Genomic DNA, 9,418 nt, shown 5'->3' with positions numbered 1-9,418 from the left:
AGACAATGGAGTTTATTGAGTTGGGGCTGTTACCTAGTCAGACCTGTGTTTTGGGAAAATCAATTTGCTAGCTTAGTGGAACCAATTTAATGCAATGTAGAGACTTAGATCAGGGAGACCAATAAAAAGCATATTTCCTGTAAATGGTAGTATGAGATAATGAAGGACAGAGGTTGTTGGAGTGGAGAAAATGTATTGATAGCAGAAATATCATGGAGGTATAAATGACAAGATTTGGTGAGTAAATGCATATGTGTGTGTGTGGGGGGGGAGGCAAACAGGACCAAGAAATAGAAAATTATACCAAAGAAAGAAGGATGAGGGGAGTTGATAATGAGTTGTTTTAAACAGACTAGTCTGATATACATATCTCTGCATATTCAATTTAATATACCCTAAAATACAGTTGACAATAAGGGACTCGAGCTCAGGAAAGAAATTAGTGCTAGGTATATATAGTTCATCTACATAGAGATGAAAATTTAATCAATGTAAGTGATGAAATTCTGAGCAATAGTATAGAGGGACAACAAGGAAAAGGTCTAGGGGAGAACTTGGGAAGACAAACTTTGGTTTAAAGGGAGGGACATGGATGAAGATTTAAAAAAGAGTTCTCAGAAAGTGCAGTTAAAGAAGTAGCAGGAGAGCCAGGAGGGCACAATAACATGAAACGTTACAGATGACATATCCTGGAGTCATTGCTGGTTTCAAAGACTGCAGAAAGATCAAGAAAGATGAGGAAGAAGAGGCAGGTGAAGTAAAGGGAGCATTCTACCTTAGCCATTCCAGAATCCCCTTATAAACGATTTAAAGTAATTCTTTAAATAGGCATTCTTAAGCACTATAAACAACAAATGGGTAGGTATGATATTTTTCAAACCCAGTACAACATAGGAGTTCAGTAGGAGAAGTTTGTGGCACTGAGAAAGGGGCTGACTAGGAGCTCAGCATGGTGGCAGCAACAATCATGGACCTTGGCAGCAGGAACAGTGGTGACAGCAGCAGCTATAACAGGAGCACTCAGAACCAGAGTCAGTAATGGGATTGATCATTTATTTCATTAGCAAGAGATTAAAAGAACCCCTGTGCTAGCACTAGGCACTATACTTTCTCTCTCTCTCTCTCTCTCTCTCTCTCTCTATATATATATATATATATATATATATATATACACTCTCTCTCTCTCTCTCTCTATATATATATATATATATATGTATATATATACATACACTATATACTAGGTACCATTTGGCAATTCCATTACCCAGTTCTGGTTCACATTTTGAGGGTGGAGAGGAACACTTTCAGTGCCCTACCTGAGGACATGTCACCACTCTAAGAAAGAGAGGGCTTTTGATTGCCACAGAGCAGGGGCTCTATTTCAGTAAGGACTAGGGAAAGAGCAAACCCATGTCTCCTTTGATCACTGCAACTTGGAAATATCAAAAACAGACTCCAAAAAGTAAATATGGAAACAGCATGAAAAAGCATGAAGGTAAGAGAGAGGGTCCTCCTGTCCCCAGATAAACAAAGCTCAACTCTAATATAAATGCCACAGTCAAGAAACAGGCTTGTAAAATGAGTAAAGAACAAGAAAAGAATCTGACTAGAAAAGCCTACTATGGAGACAGGAAGGCTCAAGATAAATTCAGAAAAATTCAATGATATGAAAACACCTATAAGAATTCCGAGGAGAGAGAGTGAGAGAGAGAGAGAGAGACAGAGAGACAGAGAGACAGAGAGACAGAGAGAGACAGAGACAGAGACAGAGAGACAGAGAGATTTAAAAATCAAATAAGAATGTTAGATGAAAAATTGGGAAAAATAGTAAGAATAAAAAAAGAAAATTATGAAAAGAGAATTAACAACTTGGAAAAAGAGGCAGAGAAAGACTGAAGAAAATAACACCTTTAAAAAATATCAGCCAGACATTAAAAAAAGGTACACCTAACTGAAGAAATAACTTCTACAAAAGCATGACTGACCACATGGAAAAAGAGATAGACAATCTGCCTTAACAGAATAATTCCTTAAAAAATTAGAGTTAGTCAAATGGAGGCTATTGGCTTAATAAGACATCAAGAAACAATAATACAAAGTCAAAAGAATGAAAAGAAAAGAACATGAAATACCTCTTCAGATAAAAATAAAACAAAATGCAAAACCTGATATAGAAAATAGATTGAGGAGAGACAATTTAAGATTATTGGACTACCTGAAAGTCATGGTGATAAAAGAGCTTAGGCATCACATTTCAAGAAATTATGAAGGAAAACTGCCCAGATATTTTAAAACCAGAGAACAGCAACATAAAGTAGTTGAAAGAATCCACCTATCATCTCCTGAAAGAAATGTGAAAATGAAAACTTCCACATATATTATAGTGAAATCCTAGTGCACCGAGATCAAGAAGAGAATACTGCATGTAGTCAGAAAGAAACCATTCAATTATTATGCAGGCAAAATCAGGGTCACAGAACATTTAGCAGCTACCACTTTAAAAAGAGTAGTGCTCAGAATATGATATTTCAGAATGCAAAAGATCTAGGATTACAACCAGGAATAACCTCCACAGAAAACTGAAAATAATCCTCCAAGCGGAAAATAACTTAATGAAATGGAGGACTTGCACGCATTCCTTATGAAAAGACTCTTGTCTTTTGACTGAATAGAAAGTTTGCTATTCAAGCAGAAGAGAGTCATAAAAAAAATAAACAGGAATGAGAAATCATGAACTTAATGAAGATAAAATTATTGTATTTTCAAATGGAAAGATGATACATATAACCTTCAGGGACTTTATTATCCTTAGGGCTATTAAAAGGAGTAGAAAGAGAGACACACAGAGAGAGAATATGAATATGGATAAGAGTTTATTATATGGGAATGACCTCAAAAGAAAAATGGAAGGCTGAGAAAGAAGGATATATTGGGCAAAAGGGGAAGGGAGATGAAGAATGAAGAAAATTATCGCAAATAAAGGAGGTGAAAAAGGAAGAGGTTTTCTTTTTCTTTTTTTTGCCTTTTTTTTGGAGGGCAATTGGGGTTAAGTAACTTGCCCAAGGTTACACGGCTAGTATTTTTGTGTGGGTGTTAAGCGTCTCAGGCCAGAACCAAACTCGGGTCCTCCCGACTCCAGGGGTGGCGCTTTACTCACTGTGCCACCTAGCCACCCTCTTTTTCTTTTTTTAATAATAAGGGTAATACTGGGGGGAGAAAGCAATGGTTGAAACAGAATCTCATTAGAACTCCTAAAAAGAAGGAAGCACATACACACATACATCTATATATATGCATGCATGTAGATAATATACATGTGTGTATATGTACATGCATATACATATTCAGTTGGGCATACATATCCATCTTATCCAACAATAAATTAGAAAGGGAAGGGGTTAAGAGAAAAGATTGGATAATAAGAAGGAGGGAAGATTAAGGGAGGCAATGGTCAAAAGCAAAACAGACTGTGAGGAGTGACAGGGTTAAAAAAAAAAAAAAGAAAGATAGGAGTGGCTATGTGGCACACTGAATAGAGCACCGGGCCTGGAGTCAGGAGGACCTGAGTTCAAATGTGGCCTAAGACACTTAGTGCACACGCGCACACACATGCACACACACACACACACACACACACACACACACCACAAGATAGCTGTGTAACCTTGGGCAAGTCACTTAACTCCAATTGCCCTACCTTCCCCCCTCCAAAAAAAGCAACACCCCCCCCCCAAAAAAAAGAAAGATAAATAGATGAGAATAGGTGGAGTAAAAGCAGGGACTTGCTTGAGTTTGTACCCAACCCCCTCCAAATACCTGTAAAAATAACTATAAACAAATTCAAGAGCTACAGAACCCCCAAAATGACAGAGTGAAACAAATCTCCAGCCCAACATAACCTGGTCAAAAGGTCAGGGTCTATCACACCATACTGAGAATGGAGTGCAGTCTGGTATGGGCCGGCCAACACAGACAGGGCCAGGGCAGGCTGATTCACTGAATCACTGGCAGCTGTGGAGTTTCCAGACTTCTCAACCCCCAAACACCAAAGAAAGCATAGACAGTCAGTGGGAAAATTTTGTGGGATCTGAGTGAAAAGGAACACATTTTACCCCAGCCTTGTGGTATTGAAGGTAGGTGTGAAGGAGCCAACTGAGAAAATAGGACAGCAGTGCCCATTATAATTTGATAGGAGTGTTTATTAACCAGCTGGTGACTGCCTCCCAATAGGGAAGACAGCAATGAGTCTTCTGAAAGGTATAATTTTATAGAGCTAGGTGTTGCTAATCAACAAAATGTGGTTCCAAGTGGGTGTAATGCCATTTCTAGCGAAGCCTTAAACAAAAACAAACCTGTATCTGGGGCAGGTTTACAGGTGAAAAGTTCCTTCAGTAGGGGTGGCCAGGTGGCTCAGCGAGTAAAAGCACTGGCTCCAGTGTCGGGATGACCTGGATCAAATCCGGGCTCAGATACTCAGCACCACACCCAGAAATAACTGGCCGTGTAACCTTGAGCAAGTTACTTAACACCTATTGCTTTAAAAAAAAAAAAAAGTTCCTTCACTATTGTGGCCTATTAGGTGATTTCCAGGGACCCTGGTAGGAGCCCCTTCTGGCAGGTTTAGGGGGCTTTGGTATATAATTTCTGATGGGCACTTCAAGTGGAGTCAGCAAGTGGCTTATTAGAGGGGGATTGCAGGGATTTCTTTGCTGGTACTGAGGCAGTTCCCTGCTTGGATCTGGTTTACATCCCTAGGTGGTGGTCCTGGGGAAAGGAGGAGCACTGGTGTGGTGAAGCTTGTAGCAGCCATGGAGAAGGAATCTTCCTCACAGTTCCAAGGCAGAAAAGAGTGATTGGGGTCACTTACAGACTAGAGCAGAGGCCAGGAGAGGAATAAACATCTCTCTTTTGAACATACCATATTGGAAGAGTTGAAAATGTACAGGTGCCTGGAGTATCTCTGAAAACAGATGCAAGAAACCATTGAAGCTTGGGACAGTACCCCCACCCACACTGGAAACAGAGTCCTACCTTACCAAAGAGTTAGAAAGTCAAGTATTTGTCTGGGAGGATGAGCAAATAGCACAAACAGACAATAGAATCTTACTTTGGTGACAAAAAAAGATCAAAACATACAATAAGAAGAAGACAACAAAGTCAAATTTCCTACATCAAAAGCCTCCAAGAAACATATGAATTGGTCATAGGCCATGCAAGAGCTCAAAAAGGATTTTGAAAACCAAGAGAAATAGAAGAAAAATTGGGAAGAGAAATAAGAGTGATGCAAGAAAATCATGAAAAAATAGTCAATAGCTTGTTAAAGTAGATCCCCAAAAATACTGAAGAAAAATAACACCTTAATAATAGACTGACACAAATGGCAAAAAAGGCCCAAAAAACCAATGAGGAGAAAAATGCTTTAAAAAGCAGATTAGAACAAATGGCACAGGAGGTTCAAAAGCTTACTGAAGAAAATAATTCCTTCAAAATTAAAATGGAGCAAATGGAAAGTAATGACTTTATGAGAAATCAAGAAATTATAAAACAGAATCAAAAGAATGAAAAAAAAGAAGACAATGTCAAATATTTCATTGGAAAAATCACTGACCTGTAAAATAGATCCAGGAGAGACAATTTAAAAATTATTAGATGACCAGAAAGCCATGATTAAAAGAAGACCCTAGATATCATCTTTCAAGAAAATTATCAAGGAAAACTACTGCGATATTCTAGAACCAGAGGGTAAAATAGAAATTGAAAGAATCCCCTGATCACCTCTTGAAAGAGATCCCCAAAAGAAAACACCTATGAATATTGTGGCCAAATTCCAGAATTCCCAGGTCAAGGAAAAATATTGCAAGGAGCCAGAAAGAAGTTCATATATTGTGAAAACACAAACAGATAACATAAAATATGGCAGTTTCTACATTATGGGATCTAAGGGCATGGAATATGATATTCCAGAGGTTGGAGGAGCTAAGATTGAAACTAAGAATCACTTACCCATCTAAACTGAGTATAATACTTCAAGGGGAAAACTGGAAATTTAATGAAATAGAGGACTTTCAAGCATTCTTGATGAAAAGAGCAGAGCTCCATAGAAAATTTGATTTTCGAATACAAGAATCAAGGGAAGCATGAAAAGGTAAACAGGGAAAAGAAAGCATAAGGACTTATAAAAGTTGAACTGTTTAGGTTGCCTTCATGGAAAGATGATATTTGTAATTCATGAGACCTTCCTCAGTATTAGGGTAGTTGGAGGAAATTAAATAGATAAATAGATACATACATACATACACAGATAGAGGGCACAGGGTAAAATGAATATGAATGGATATCTAAAAATAAGGAGTGAGAGAGGAATATATTGGGGGAAGGAGAAAGAAAGAGATAAAATGGGGTCAATTATCTCACATAAAAGGGGCAAGAAAAAAGTTTCACAATAGAGAGGAATAGCAGGGAAGTGACAGGGAATGAGAGAACCATATTCAGATTTGGCTTAAGGAGGAAATCACATGCACACTTAATGACATATCTTACCCTAAAGGAAAGTAAGAGGGAGGAGAATAGGGGGGGATGATAGAAGGAAAGGCAGATTGGGAGAGTGTGTAGTCAGAAGCAAACACTTTTTAAAAAGGACAGGGTCAAAGAAGAAAACTGAAAAAATGGGGTCTGGGATAGGATGGAAGGAAACAGTCTTTTGCATCATGACTATTATGGAATTGTTTTGCAAAACCTATAATGAATTGTTTGGCTTCTCACTGAGGGTGGGTGGGGAGGGAAAAATGAGAGAATATGGTACTCAAAAGTTTGAAAACAAATATTAAAAATTGTTTTTACATGCAATTTGGAAATAAGATATATAGTTAATGGGGTATAGAAATCTATCTTGACCTACAAGAAAGTAAGGGAGAACAGGATGGAATGGGGTGTGATAGAAGGGTGGTCAGACTGGGGTAAAGAGTAATCAGAATGCATGCCATCTCTGGGTGGAGGGGAAAGGAGAGATGAGGAGAAAATTTGGAACTCAAAATCTTGCAGAAATGCATGTTGAGAAGATGGCAGAGTAGAAGCACGACCTTCCTGCAGCTCCAGCTTCCACCCTCCCCAATCGATGTAAAAAGGGGACTCTAAACAAACTTTGGAGCTGCAGAACCCACAAAATGACGGAGAGAAACTAATCCTGCTGAGGACACCCCTACAGGCCGGCAGGAATTCAGGGCAGAGCTCTGGGAGCCAAGCCAAGACCCACACCAAGGCTTTAGCCCCAGGGTGGGCCTGACCAGCCACATCAGAGGGACGCCAGATCACCAGCAGCTGTGGCAGTTTCCAGATTTATCAACACATAGACACAAAGGACAAAGTGAGAGGTCAGTGCAGTCTGGACTTTGGGACCAGTAAGTGGGAGTGCATGGCTTTTACCCCCAGGGTGAAAAGCCTCTGAGACACCAGCACAGCCAGCCAGTGCCATAAGGCAGCTTCAGCTCCTGGCCTGCAGAGTGTAGGAGGACCAAGCACCAATCTGAGGGGTAATCGCTCTTGCTTTAACCTACTTGGATCTGGATTGCAGTCTAGGGTGGAGGTTCTGGGGTGTGTGTCCAGCTTGCCTGAGGGTGTTGAGACCTCAGAGAGGGCACCCATCTAATACCTCTGGCAGCTGAGAAAACACCAGCGTTTGGGATGAAATCTCCCCTGTCTGGTGGCAGAGTCCTACTGTGGCAAAAAGCCCACAAGTCAAGTAATTGAGTGGCAAAATGAGCAGGCAAAGGAAACAAAGCAGAAAGAAGATTCCAACAATACACTCTTATTTTGGGGACAAAAAGAAGCAAAGCATGGAACAGGAGGAAAACAGTGAAGTCAGAAATCCTGCACCAAAAGCTACAAAGGAAAATACAAGGTGGTTACAGGTCATAGAGGACCTTAAGAAATATTTTGAAAACCAAATAAGAGAAGTGGAGGAAAAATTGGGAAGAGAAATGAGAACAATGCAAAAAATTATGAAATGAGAGTCAACAGCCTGACTGAGGAAAATAATATCTTAAAAAACAGACTGACTCAAATGGCAAAGGAGGCCCAAAAAGGCAATGAGGAGAAGAATGCCTTAAAAAGCCAAATTTGCCAGATGGAAAAAAAATCTCAAAAACTCAATGAGGAGAATCATTGCTTCAGATTTAGATTGGAGCAAATGGAAGCTAATGACTTTATGAGAAATCAAGATGCTGTTAAACAGATCCAAACAAATGAAAGAATAGAAGGCAATGTGAAATATCTCATGAGAAAAACCACTGACCTGGAAAATAGATCCAGGAGAGATCATTTAAAAATTATTGGACTGCCTTAAAGCCATGCCCAAAGTAAGAACCTAGAAATCATCGTCCAGGAAGTTCTCAAAGAAAACTGTCCTGATGTTTTAGTACTAGAGGGTAAAATAGAGGTTGAAAGAATCCACCAATCACCTCCTGAAAAAGATCCCAAAAAGAAAACTCCTAGAAATATTATAGCCAGGTTCTGGAATTCCCAGATTAAGGAGAGAATATTACAAGCAGCCAGGAAGAAACAATTTGAATATTGTGGAAAAACAATCAGGATAACCCAGGATCTGGCAGCTTCTACACTGAGGGATCGAAGGGCTTGGAATATGATATTCCAGAGGGGAAAGGAGCTGGGATTAAAACCAAGAGTCACCTACCCAGCAAAACTGAGTATCATGTTTCAGGGGACAATATGCTCATTCAGTGGAATAGAGGACTTTCAAGCATTCTTGCTGAAAAAAACCAGAGTTGAATAGAAAATTTGACATTCAGATACAAGAAGCAAGAGAAGCATGAGAAGGTAAACAGGGAAAAGGAATCATAAGGAACTTATCAAAGTTGAACTATTAATATTTCTACATGGACAAACAATAATTGTAACTTATGAAAATTTTCTCAGTAGTTGAAGGGATTCGAAATATATATATATATGTATATATATATATACATATGTATATATATATGTGTGTGTGTATATATATAGATGTGTGTGTATGAGGGCATATGAATACATATGTGAATGTGTGTATATGTGTTTATGGTATACATAGATAGAGGGCACAGGACCAATTTAACAGGAAGGAATGATATTTAAAAGGTGAAATTGAGAGTTGAGAGGAATATAATGAGAGGAGATGGGGAGACAGATTGGGGTAAACTATCTCATACAGAAGAGGCAAGGGAAAATGGTTACAAAGGAGGGGAAGAATAGGAAGGCAAAAGGGAATGGGTCAACCTTATTCCCATTGAATTTGGCTTGAGGAGGGAGTGAAATACACACTAAATAGGGTATCTTACCCTCTAGGAGAATAGGGGGGGAAAGGGATGAGAGAGGGGATTATAGAAGGGAGGGTAGGCTGGGGGGGGAGGGAAGTTGGAAGCACTCA

This window comes from Petaurus breviceps, unplaced genomic scaffold (assembly GCF_028583685.1).
Source record: "Petaurus breviceps papuanus isolate PSGF00001 unplaced genomic scaffold, PetGlider_PUasm1.0 47, whole genome shotgun sequence".
Lineage (NCBI taxonomy): Eukaryota > Metazoa > Chordata > Mammalia > Diprotodontia > Petauridae > Petaurus > Petaurus breviceps.
This window is presented reverse-complemented; position numbering follows the sequence as displayed.